This window comes from Dipodomys spectabilis, unplaced genomic scaffold, assembly GCF_019054845.1.
Source record: "Dipodomys spectabilis isolate Male_0828 unplaced genomic scaffold, ASM1905484v1 ptg001027l, whole genome shotgun sequence".
Taxonomy (NCBI): domain Eukaryota; kingdom Metazoa; phylum Chordata; class Mammalia; order Rodentia; family Heteromyidae; genus Dipodomys; species Dipodomys spectabilis.
The window spans coordinates 15,250-27,087 of record NW_024871704.1 but is presented as its reverse complement, the minus strand read 5'-3'; the positions used below and the strand labels follow the sequence as shown (position 1 = coordinate 27,087).

At 34.2% G+C, this 11,838-nt stretch overlaps 1 non-coding gene across 1 annotated transcript; it reads right to left on the bottom strand.

Annotated features, from left to right (window-relative positions):
• Window positions 1–9,792: 9,792 nt before the first annotated feature.
• On the bottom strand, window positions 9,793–9,899 carry LOC122102934. The gene has a single exon (XR_006146640.1). It is a non-coding gene; the product is annotated as a U6 spliceosomal RNA (small nuclear RNA).
• Between the last annotated feature and the right edge of the window lie 1,939 nt (window positions 9,900–11,838).

The following is an 11,838-nucleotide window of genomic DNA, read 5'->3' as shown; positions in this document are numbered from 1 at the left end:
AAATGCTTTAAATATATTTTGGAAAGAGCATAACGAAACTGCCACTTCTAACAATTAATAACCATTAACAAAATAACTAAAAATTAATAAGTAAATAATATACTGCCTTCTAATATTCTTTAAGAGAGCCATGATATGTCTTGTGAATAAAATGCTTATGTTAGATAGACTATGCTCATGCATAATTTATTTTATTATTGGCCAATTATTTAATTTAATCAATAAAAATATATCAAATAAGATTCCATGATAAAAATGTAAATAAGTTACTTAGCAATTGTTTGTGAAAAAATAGTCATGACTTTTAAGAAACTAAATGTCTATTTCCCTACAAAGCACTGTTTTCGGTTTACAAATCTAATATTTCTACTAAGTTTAGAGATAATAATTGACATGAAAAACAAGTAACTGTACATCTTATTTCTTGAATGACTGATGTTTTAAACATTATCTTTTATTCAAATGAATACTTAGGTCTACTTTTTCAAAATAAATGTAATTTTATCTCCTTTCAGAACAAGTACTTTCTCTGCAATTAGTTGTATTAGTATATTCAGGTATTTATACGCTAAATTTTCTATGTTTGTTATGTAGATGCATGGTTTTTCTATTCACAAATGTCTAACCTGTGGGATTTTTGCTTCATTAATATAAATTATCTCTGGTTGTTGTGAAGGCTCCAGTAAGCAGTATGGTCAAAAACATTTCCTGAATTCTAAATAATAAATCTAATCATTTTTAGCCTTTGATAATATCATTCATTTTCTCTTCAGAGCAATTAAACTAAAATAAATACTACTTTTTAAACATTTCACTCATATTGTAAATAATATTAACATAGTTCACACAGAGACTAATTATTTCAAACTCACCATATTTAATGATCATCGTGTGAAGAATATAGAGAGTAGAGGGTCCTTATACTCAATAATACTTGTTGTTAAATTAAATCAAATCATATATCTGGATTTCTAATTTGGAGTTTAATCATATGGAAACAGGAACATACAAAGAAAAATGATTACTTTGGGACCATTTTCTTGTTAAAATTATGCAGCAAAAATATCTCTAAGAAATATATTTTTTAATAAAATGTTTCAACCCTTAGTTAAAGTGCATTATGCTTTCATATAAAGTTTATCTCAAAATAGAAATTCTGCAACTAATCTAATGTATGTTTTCATGAACAAAATGCTATGACTTCTAATCTTGTTACATGATTTTAATTATATTTTTGTTGTGACATGATTCCTATTTACACTTAATACTAACTTGATACAAATCATGCCCATGCACACTAACTTACATAAGATAATATTCAAACAAAATTATCTTTCTCCCTATCTCCCACAGGGAAGTGTGAGGTGTTGAAGTATATTAAATGAAAGCACTCTAAAAGAGAGTCTTTATGAAATGGAAATTTGTAACGAGAGGATGGGATCATGAGCAATTTCTACTTGGCTGAACAGGAATTCTCTTTTTACAGCACTTTCTAAACTTTTAATCACACAGGGAAATCCACAAAATTTGAAGTTCATATGAAGGAATTACATTCCTAAAATATGTGGCAACCCTGCTCAAAAGTTCGGTCTCATCACTAGTTCTTTGTGTCTGCTGGCTGACCTATTTCTCTATCATATGTTTCATATTATTAAGCATATTAATAATTCAGCTGTGAGTACACAGCAGGAGACTCCTGAAATCACTGCTATTTCTGGGTAATATTCAGGAGAGAGTTAAAAGATTATATTACTCTCCAATTCCTCCCTTTGGCCTTCAATAAACCAATTAATTGTCAAAACAATCATGTAAGATGTTAGTTTACTTTTCTCTTTTTAAGTAGGATTAAGCAAGTGTTTTTCGCAGTAAAAAATGATGACAGTAGTATCAGAATTCTGATATGAGTAACTTCTCCCTAACAAGCAATGCTCTATGGGCTGTAAATATGGAAGTCACACTTAAATTCTCTCTCTCTACAAACACTCACACAGACACAGACACAAACATACAGACACACAGACACAGACACAGACACAGACACAGACACACACACACACACACACACACACACAGCTGCCACCCAGACACATAAGAGATCAGTTCAATTCCTTGGTAATGATAGTTGATTGATGTTTGCTCCGTTGGTTTTTCTTTTTTTCAGGACCTTGCCTGGACCTACATCTTTCTCTGAAATCAAGTCCCCTGCTCTTAGTATACTGTGTCTATGTATTCATAGTATGTACCTGGCTCCTTCAGGCCAATTAATAATACCCTGAATAGAGTATCCTAAAACTTGACATTCAAGTCAAACTCCATGAATTCATACCATTATTCCGACAGACTAAAATTTATTGGATCTAGAAACCAAAAAAAACCCCACTTTGTTATATTAATAGGAATTGACCTCGTGAAAGTAGAATACTATTGATCAGGAACTGAGGTAAGAGGACAGGAATAAGTGGGAAAATGTAGAATACTGGATGTTTGTTAGAGATATAAAATCATCGTCTGTTGGATCATTTATTGTAAACTTATCCTATATTGAAAGCTCAATTTACATATACAGTTTTCCAGCTATTTGTTTACCCATCATTTCTGATCACAAATCCTCTTATGAATTTTTATAGTATCTTTGAATAAATCACATATTCAAGAGTACTATGCTCATCTTCTGAAGAGTAATTATTTTAATTAACTTTGCTTAATACTAATTTACTTGTAGCAAATACGTTAAAATGTCTCCTCTCTTTCTTTCAATGTAATAACATACATTGCATTTTATTAATGTCTCTTCATACAAGCCTGAAATCACTATTTCAAACTAACACAAACAAAAAATTAAAATAACCTGATACAACCACCACAAATCCTAAATTATGTTGAAAAAAATTAACAATATATAAAATATATCTGAGGAATTGGAAAAACAATGGCAAAATAACAACAGAAAATTCCCCTAGCTCTCTCTAATGAAACAGAGAATTAGAGTCCTAGCAGGTACTCCACTTCTAAAAAGTCACACCCAGTCAGTTATAACTATATATAGATACACAATTCAAAAGAAGATTTTATACTGTCTTCACAAGAAAACAGAAATATATGAAAAGGTGCCCAGCCAGGCAGGTGACTGCTGTGACTTTGTTGGCCAACATATTTAAAAGCACAGCTGCAGTGTGGAAATAAAAGGTCCACATGGGAAAAAAATGCAGGAACAGAAATGTACATTGGAGACAGCCACATCCATACTCAGAGACAATTCAAGATACCATTGGGCAGCCCAAACTGTCATTGGAACCACAAGTATTAACATCACAACATCTCACCACAATTGATTTCAACTCCTACACTTAATGGTCTAGACAAAAACCTAATTCCACAAAAACAAATCACAACAGAAGATCCAACCAACATATGGCAAATCAACCAAGAACATAAAGAGTCACCTATTAAGATTGTAGATCACCCAAAAGAAATCCTCCAAGTGAACAGAGCAAATCAGAAAAATACAAGAAAAGTGATGTCAAGGTAGTAAAATTCACACAGTAAATAACCAGGCATTAGAACATACAATGAGGGACCTAGAAGGTAGTTTTCAAAATACATTATAATTACTGCTGAAAATGTGATTAATGAAAAGATACAAAACCTCTACAAGGAAATTTATTGAACAAGATGCGAACAACCAAAGATTAGCAAAATAATTCATGGAGACTACAAACAGAAAAATAAATTCTGAAAAGGCAAATGGATGCCTAGTTAAAAGATATGAGAGAAGATACAGCTAAATAAACAACCCTACCAACCCCCTCATCCAAAGAAATATGTAAAGAAAGTCCATACAAGGCCTAAAACAAAGCTTTATAAAGAGATAGAAACCCTAAAAAATGACCAATTATAAAACAGGGAAATCAAAAACAAATTATAAAGTCTTCACAGCAAAAAGATGACAAAGAAGATAATCTCAGGGGTAAAAGACCAAGTAGGTCTAAGAGGAAAGAGGAAATAATCATTTAGAACAAATCCAAGAAATAAGAAATGATCTTGCCAGAATTTCATGACTCAGTTAGAAGATCAAATTTGGGGGAGATTGGTCTCAAGAAGGAGAAGAGCAGGAAACTAAATGGATGAGAAACATATTACAGAATTCTAGCAGAGAACATTCCAAACATCCAAAGAGATAGGCACATTTAGAAAAGAGAAGGCTTTAGAACACCAAACAGAATTCTAGAAGAGAACAACCCACCACCACATCATAATCCATTAGAGGATCATTAATGATCAAGGAAATGATTCTTAAAGCTGTCATAGAGAAAAGATTGATTATTTATAAAATATATACAGTCAGAATAAACACAGATTTCTTAGTTGATATGATCAAAACGAAGAGCCTGGCTTGATATATAACAAACATTAAAGGCAAACAACTATCAACAGTGAATATGGTCCCAAGCCAAACTCTCCACCACATCAGCAGGATAGAAGTTAATCAAATATATCCTACAGAGAGAAGATCAAGAAGAACAGGAACTGGTTATATAAGATGATAACTAGGTAAATATATTAAGAGTAGATGAGGCACAGCTCCTAAGAGCTCCTAAGAGAATTCACCCAAATAGATAAAATTAGAGAAAAACTGAGACATCATAACATAAATTAGCAAAATTGTGAATGTTATGAGAGTACTTTGAAAACCATATACCAATCACCTGGAGAATCCTGGAGTAATTGATGCTTTCCTATACTCGAACTGAACCAAGAAGTGATACATAAGAAATAATGAAAATGAAATGTCAATAAACAATTTCCCATAACAGAAAAATCTAGGACTCAATAGATTTACCGTGAAATTAAGGCCTGCAAAGAACTTACAATACTCAGCTCTAACACTTCAATGGAATAGAAAGAGAAATGGAATTATCAAACACAATCTATGAAGCTAGAATTAGACTCTTCCACAAATCAGCTAGGGACTCATCAAAGAAAGAGAACTATGCAATCAGCTCTTTGATAAGCATTGATGCATAACTTCTCAATACAATTCTCACCAACCAACTTCAACAATTACCAAAAAATACATGCTATGATCAAACAGTATTCATCCTAGGATACGGCTGGATTCAATATAATTGTCAATAAACATAACACACACCATCAGCAGAAGCAGGGACAAGAACCATATGATTGTTTATATGGATGTAGAAATAGCTTTTAACAAACTCCAATACCCCTTTATTATTGAAAGGAACGTATGGAACTTTCCTCAATATAATACAGAGTATGTATAGGACAAAGAGAAAATAAGCATGTACCTAACGATGGAGGCATGAAGACATTAAAATCAGGAATGAGAAAAGGATGTCCACTCTCTCTACTACTCTTCAATATAGTAGTGGACTTTCTAGCAAGGACAATAGTCAAGAGAAAAATATAAAAGGGATCCAAATATGAAGGAAGTAAAACTATCCCCTTTCACAGATGAAATGATACTTTATATAAAGGACCCTATAGCTCCCCCCCCTAAAATTTAGTAAAAGTGATGCTAATCTTCAGCAATGTAGCAGGGTATAAAACCTACAAGAATCAGTAGTTTTCCTGTGTTACCAACAATGGGAAGATCCAGGCTGAAATCCAAAAAACAACCTCATATGTATTAGCCTCAAAATCAAATCAAATCTAAGCAAAACAAAACAACAATAAAACTAGGAATTAATTAATTTAACAAAAATGTGAAAGACCTCAATTGTGAAAACTTTAAAAGCCTAAAAGCGAAACTGAAGGAGATTCAAGGAAATGGAAAGTCTTTCAATGCTCCTGGTTGGAAGAATTAACATTGTGAAAGCTGCAATACTGCCCCCAAACAATTGGCAATGCAATACACATAAACATCCCTACAATATTCTTCAATGCAATAGAGAAAGCAATCCAAATTTATTATTGAATTACAAAATTACAGTTCAAAGAGAAGGCTTAGAAATGAGCTCATAGGCCTATAGTCATCTTACACACACACACACACACACACACACACACACACACACACACACACACACACACACACACACACACACTGGAATTCTATTCACCCATCAGAAAGGATGACTGTTCACCAGTCTTAAGGAACATCAAAGCCTTGGGAAAATTATACTAAGAGAAAAGAATGCTGACTCAAGCAATATAGGTTTCATATATTCATTCATTCATGGTAGCTAGAAGGTACCTACAAATCTACAAGAGAGATTCTTCTATGGCTAGGGAGGTTGAGCATTTCTTCATGTGACTATTGGCCATCCTTTTTTCTTCTTCAGAGAAGTTTCTCTTTAAGTCATTAGCCCACTTATTTATTGGGCAGTTGTTTCTTTGAGGATTTGTTGTTGGGGGATTTAATTTTTTGAGTTCCAAGTATATTTTAGATATGAGACCCTTGTCCGTTGCCCTAGCCATAAAAGAAATGCAAATCAAAACAACATTGAGATACCACCTCACCCTTGTTAGAATGACAAAAATCTAGAACTCTAATAACAACAGATGCTGGAGGGGCTGTGGACAGAAGGGAACCTTACTTCATTTTTGGTGGGAGTGTAAACTTGTTCAACCACTTTGGAAAGCAGTATGGAGGTTCCTCAAAAGACTCCACATAGAGCTCCCCTATCACCCAGCAGTCCCACTTTTGGGCATTTACCCAAATGTTTACAAACAAGACCACACTAAAGTTACCAGCACAGCTATGTTTATTGCAGCATTATTTACCATAGCTAAGATATGGAACCAACCCAGATGCCCCTCAGTAGATGAATGGAACAAGAAAATGTGCTATATATACACAATGGAATTCTATGCCTCCATCAGAAAGAATGACATTGCCCCATTTGTTAGGAAATGGAAAGGCTTGGAAAAAATTATATTAAGTGAAGTAAGCCAAGCCCAAAGAAACATAGGACCCATGATTTCTCTTATTTGCAATATCTAGTATATGTATGAGTCAAGCAGAAAAGGTCAGATAAGGTGATGTTAGGAAAATGAACCCTAAGATATGTATTTAAATGTTTTTTTCTTTCTTGCATTTGTTTCTAACGCAATTATAAGATTATTTCTTTGTTGCTTCGTATGTCCCTCCCCCACAGTATAACCCCTTCTTTCACTGTATTTGATCTCGGTATAATTTGTGGAGGTGGAGGGGAAAAACAAGTCGTTTAAATAAGGATACAGGTCGACCTGTTGCAACAATGAGAAGTACAAGTTGTCATGTCAAAAACGAACTTTACAATTTGGGGGGGGGGAGGATTGGGTAAGGGGGGAGGGAGGATGGGAAGGGATGGGAAGGGTAAACAAAGGAAGAGGCTACAATGCTTGATAAGATATATACTCACTATCTTGCCCATGTAATTGTAACCTCTCTGTACAGTATTTTCACAATAAAAAAATAAAAATTAAAAAAAGAGAGAGATTCTTCCTCCAGTTTGAATTGCCATTATCAAGAAAACTGACAATAGCAAATGCTAACGTTGATATAGCCAAATGGGAACTTTATTACACTGTTGGTGGGAAATTAAATTTGTTCAACCATTCTGAAGTGCAGTACGGACTTTCTGCAAAAGACTAAACAGATCTCCCTATGACACAATAATTCCTCTCATGGGCAGTAATCCAATAAATAACAAACAAGCTCACATTAAAGCTACCAGTATAAGCATGTTCAGGGGCCAGGCCCAGAGTTCAAGGACTGGAAAAAAAGTTACCACTGTTGGTATTTGTTTCCCCAAATATGAACTTTTGACATAAGATACAAAATCTTTCTATTTGCAACAGTTAGAATAGGACTTACCTGTAGTGGGTGATAAAATGTCTTCTTTGTTGAATGTTAGGAAAAGCCGTAGGCAGTCCAAGAAAAGGGAGACATTTTGTTGTTGTTGTTGTTGTTGTTGTTCGAGGTGCTTGAAGCCTGGGCTTGGGCACTGTCCCTGAGCTCTTCAATTCAAGGTGAATGCTTTACCTTTTGAACCACATCGCCACTTCTAGTTTTCTGGTGGTTAAATGGAGATGAGTCTCAGGGACTTTCCTGCTCAAATTGGCTTTGAACAGCAGTCCTCAGATCTTAGCTTCCTGAGTAGCTACGATTACAGCTGTGAGCCGCTGTCACCAGGCAAAAATGGGAGATTTTTATAAAAGAAAATCCACCTCTTCACCTGTGTCTAAACCTCAGATATTACTATTAGAACACTTCATCCTCAACTCATTTGATCTGACATTTGTAAATTTTCTCTTTTCCTTCTTGTGGAAATACTGCAGTCAATGTCAACTCAACTGTGGGACTGGATCAGTTGTATGGTAATCGCTAGCACCTAAACCAAAAACATTTACATCAAAACAAATGAAACCCTCATTTCGAATAATTGCTTTCTCTTTTTATTACAAATCTGTGCTTGATTACTTCTTAATGTGATATTGGACCTCCTAACAGTGTGTTGAATTTTTCTTTCTCTTGAGCAATTGTCCTTCTTCCACATGGGTCAAATATTTAAGATTTCAAAAATTTCCATTGATAATTCATTAAGTTGACCTCGAAGAAATTGTGCATTTCTGGAATTGGTCTTCTGTGTTGTTCTTACATGCACAGGCTTTCTATGATTTATTTGTTTTATAAGGAATTCTATATTCCAATCTTTGTGTGACCAATTTTAGTCCCTCTGATCAGTCTTTCCTACCCTCTCTCAGGAGTCTTTAATTTCAGCCTGCCTCATAAAAAATATATTAGTTATCAGCTAAATGACTCCCAGCTTCAGTTTTTTGCCTGATTCATGTAGGCTGTGATAGGAGCCTTGACTTGCCTTGCTTACTGGAGTTTTTTACTTGTTTGTTTTGTTTTGTTTTTAGAGGTCTAGGATTATTAGTCAATATATTAGCTTCTCTGGGCCGCAGTGATCACCTGGACTAGAGTCAATGGGTTTTTGTCCTAATGATACAAAAACAGCTGACTAAATTCCTGTTTTAATTGTCTCAAAATGAGGCAATCTGGCATCCTTGCAAAGCCATCAATAATATTCTGCTACCACTTACAGAAATTGTCTATCAAGATGGCTTTTCAAGGTTGACTGTAAAAAATGTTTATTTCTGTGTGGGAGGACCATATAAAAATAAAAAAAAAATCACATCGTACATTATAAATACTTTAGAAACAACAGCAAGAAAAAAAACCACTTGTGTCCCTATCTTGGGGTTCAGTTAGCTTAACATCACCTTATCTATTCCTATGCACATAGCTTTTGACCTTTTCTGCTTATCCACGACATATATTAATTATTGCCAATAAGGGATACCACGTGACCGATGTTTCTTTGGACTTGGATTATTTTAGTTAATATAATTTTTCCAATCTTTCCATTCTGTAACGAATTGGGCGATGTCATTCTTTCTGATGGACGATAGAATTCCCGTACACACACACACACACACACACACACACACACACACACACACACACACACACACACACAAACTCACAATGTTTTCTTGATCCATTCATCTACTGAGGGACATAGGGGTTGGTTCCATATCTTAGCTATGGGAAATAATGCTGCAATAAACACAATTGTATTGATAATTTTCATATGGTCTTTTTCCTGACTATTTAGGTGAATGCACAAAAGTGGGATTGCTGGGTCATACGGGAGCTCTATGTGGAACCTTTCAAGGAACCTCCATACAGCTTTCCAAGTGGTTGAACAAGTTTACACTCCCACCAAGAATGAAGTAGGGTTCCCTTCTGGCCACATCCCCTCCAGCATCTGTTAATGTAAAAATGTGGAGCGCTTCTCGAATTTGCGTGTCATAGTTGCACAGGGACCATGCTAATCTTCTCTGTATTGTTCCAATTTTAGTGTATGTGCTGCTGAATTGAGCACAGAACATTTTTTATATATAAAGTGGAATTGATTTTCTTAAACTAGACATTACAACAAAAAGTAAGTTCAAAAGAATTGTTGTGAAATTTTAGAACCATGTATTTCTTACATAAGCACACATTTAAGACTAAAGTCAAGACTGATATGTCAAAAACAAAATAATTCCACATATTTGTTGTTCAACAGATGTGTAGGGAGAGGAATTCAATTATTCTCTACAAGGCACCTATCATAATGAACACTGCAGCAAGTGTTAAGTTTTTTTTTAAAGTTTTAATGTTTTAAATATGTTTAATTTTGGGAATTTGCTTATATGCCAAAATTAAGATTGTTTGGTAGGTCATATAACTTTTCTATAAAGTATTTAAGATTTATGGTAGCAGACATATACTACTAAGTATGTGCAATTCAGAGTTTATAGAAAATTTACTAATGAGAAGTTGCAAAGTCTTTGTATGAAGAAACAGTGAAGAGTTAAGACTTTGTTAACTACACAGTTTCTGTTAAAACTTTAGGGCTTCCTTACTTTATATGTTAGCGAGGAACAAAAATGATTATATAAACCATATACAGATGATGAGACGAGACATAAATAGTAATCTTAGAGGGTAAATTTAAAGACTACTCATAGCCTATAAAACTCTTGTTGAACATCATAATCTTAGCCAGTTTTAAATGTACAGGAATATGAGAAAATAGTAAAATCTAATATGTAGTACACTTCAAATACTGGAAACAATGGTATTTGGTTTTTATTTTATTAATCATTAATATTTAATTATTGGTTTTCTTTATTTGTAGCATTGTTTTCCTTGTTGTAATATAATACAACTTTTTGTAAGTCATCATTACGAGATACTTTGAGAATGTTACTGGGATGGCCATACCATTTTTTATAGGTGCATGTGAATTTACAAAGAGCAAAATTAAGAACAAAATATTGATTAAAATTTTCTCAAGTAGAGTTTGAATCAGGAGTGTTGATAAATGTCCACAAATAAATCTTAGCCCTATGCTGAAGCAGTGGTTTTACAGAGTTGAGGCCACAAAATTGAGAGATGGTTTTTGTGTTTAGGTTTTTGGTTTTGTTTCTGTTGGTTGTGGGCCTTGAACTCTGGGTCCTGTGTACTGCTCCTCAGCTCTTCATCTCAAGGCTATTGCTACCACTTGAGCCACAGCACCACTTCCATCTTTTTCTGCTTATGTGGTGCTGAGGAATGTGGTGTTGATGGGTTATCATACATCAAATACCTTCAAATGTACATGTAGAGTCTAAAGATAGCAGTATGAATATTCTCATACAGCTCTTGTTTATCTGTTATGCACTTTCACTATTATGATATTTCTCTCTTTCATTCTCTCTTATTTCCTCTCTTTCTCTTTCATGCTCCATGTCTGCTACTTAGAATTTCTGCTGGGCTACTATTATCCTTCAGGACCCACTGGGATTTTGGGAACATGATAGGGACCATCAGTTACCCTTGCATTCTTTAAGAGTTGTAAGAGTGACGTGATATTATCCTTTGCCATTCTAAATGGCAAAACAACAGATCTAGGAATTCCTGTTCACTTTTAGTACTATTACAAATTTTCCTCATAGGAATCATTGGGACGGATAAAGATACTTTTAACCTGTGTCCTAAAGGTCTTTTCCTTTTACAAGCAACCTTTTTCTTGTATTATCAGTAAGTAACAAAAACAAAGCTATCCTATGGAAAGTAGGCTGAAGTTGTTCACAGGGATGGAAAACAAGGAAGTGGGGGAAGTGAGCACAGATCCTCAGAGCAGTTTATCATGTACACTTTGTAAGAATGACAATGTGCTGGGAAGTCTAGATTAAATCACTAAACACCTGAAATATATAAATATATGTACATATATTTATATATGTATATTTATTTATACATGCATATATGTGTGTATATGCCCTTATATATGT